Here is a 2,318-nt window from a genome sequence, read left to right as displayed (position 1 = left end):
GCATGTACAGAAGAAGAAATCCAAACTTACAAGGCCCTATTCCAAGAATTCCGCGATGTGTTTGCCTGGTCTTACGAGGAAATGCCGGGAATCGATCCTGCCATTGTTGTTCATGAAATAAAAACCTACCTACCCGGATGCTAAACCCGTCCGGCAACGGTTGCGTCAAATTCACCCTCGAAAAGCGGCTGCGATTAAAGCAGAAGTCGAAAAGCTGTTGAAAGCAGGTTTCATTTATCCGATCCCGTTAACGGATTGGGTATCGAATATTGTTCCGGTCAATAAGAAACAAGGAACAATAAGAATCTGTATCGACTATAGGGATATTAATCGAGCTTGTCCAAAAGACAACTATCCTACGCCTTATATCGATCAAATTATTGATGATTGTGCCGGAAGTGAAATGTTTTCCTTCATGGATGGTTTTTCGAGCTATAATCAAATCAATATTCTACCTGCCGATCAACCAAAAACGGCATTCATTTGTCCATGGGGGACATTTGCTTATTGCAAATTACCTTTTGGGCTTAAGAATGCCGGGGCCACTTTTCAACGGGCGATGTCTTATGCATTTCACGACATCAAGCACATTGTGCAACCGTATCTCGATGATTTACCTGCTCATTCTTTACGTCGAGCTGATCACCTTGTCCACCTACGAGCAATATTTATGATGTGTAGGCATTATCGAATTCGGTTGAATCCCCACAAGTGTGTTCTCTGTATAGAAACAGGTCGATTGCTGGGATTTGTTGTTTCAAAAGCCAGCATTCGCGTTGATCCCTCGAAAGTCGAGGCTATCATCAAATTCCCTCCTCCTTCGAGTTTACGGCAACTCCAAAGTTTGCAAGGGAAAGCAAACTTTTTACGCCGATTCATCCCAAACTACGCCGAGGTCACTAAAGGTTTTACATGGTTGTTGAAACAGAACGTTCAGTTCTTTTGGGACGAGATTGCCCAACAATCTTTTGATGCACTTAAACACGCGTTGACCCATGCACCGTTGTTGCATCCTCCCAACTACAACCGAGACTACTTCTTATACCTCGCAGCTTCGCATTCCACCATTGGAATGGTGTTAGTTCAAGAAGATGAATTCGGAACGGAACATGTGATATATTATCTCAGTAGGACCTTAAATCCCACTGAGCTAAAATATTCGCATGTGGAGAAATTGGCCCTGGCAGCCGTTCAAGCTGTCCAGCGTTTTCGTCACTACATTCTTCTCCGTAAAACTACAGTTATTTCGGATTGCAACCCTATGATTTACATTTTGACAAAACAACTGCTAGGGGGCAAGTACTCTAAATGGATCGTTATCTTGCAAGAGTTCGACTTGGAGTTCGAGAAGTCCAAGTATAAGAAATCCTTAGTTTTTGCAGAATTGATGTGTGATTTCCCGCGTACTGACACAGAGACTGTGGCAGAGGAGTCTATTGCGGACGAATCTTTGTTTCTTATCAGTACTTTAGATCCGTGGTATGGCGATATAATCATCTATCTCCAAACACAAACCTTTCGGCCTGAAGCTTCAAAGGCGGAACGTCGAAAAATTCGGTTTCAATCCCAGCAATACAAAAATATGGAGATACACTTTATCGCCGGGGGCAGACTTAGTTTTTCGACGTTGTCTAACTCACGAAGAGGCTGAGAGAGTTTTAAATGATTGTCACTCTGGAGCATGTGGCAGTCATATGTCTGGGTATGCCACAGCTCAGAAGGTGTTGCGCGCTGGTTACTTCTGGCCATCTATGTTTAAAACATTGTATCATTGCAGTCCGGAAGTGCCACAACTGCCAAGTGTTTTGATCGAAAGATGCGCGCACCACCTGCTCCTCTCCACCCTATAATTGCCGTTGGCCCATTCGCCAAATGGGGTCTACTTTATTACTTGTAACCCTCACTCGTCGGCCGGGGGGCATGCGTATATCATCCTCGCGGTTGATTATTTCACTAAATGGGCCGAGGCGATGCCTACATTCGACGCAACGGCAAAACAGCTACAGTTTTCATATTCAATCATATTATAACTAGGTTTGGTGTCCCACAAGAAATCATTACTGACCATGGGAGCCATTTTCGAAACACCATGATGACTGAACTTACAAGCCAGCTTGGTTTGCGCCATGACAGCTCTACTCCTTATATATCCGCAAGCCAACGGCTTGGTTGAGTCTATCAACAAAGTTCTGGTTATCATGATCCGACGAACCATTGGTATTCATCGGTCGAATTGGCACAACATGTTATTTTCGGCGCTATGGGCATACCGAACCTCAGTGAAAACCTCAACAGGGTTCACCTCCTTTCCAGCTAGT

Source organism: Pinus tabuliformis, chromosome 8, assembly GCF_031772625.1.
Source record: "Pinus tabuliformis cultivar Carrire ecotype Pingquan chromosome 8, CPIR1, whole genome shotgun sequence".
Lineage (NCBI taxonomy): Eukaryota > Viridiplantae > Streptophyta > Pinopsida > Pinales > Pinaceae > Pinus > Pinus tabuliformis.
Note: the sequence above shows the minus strand (reverse complement) of the source record.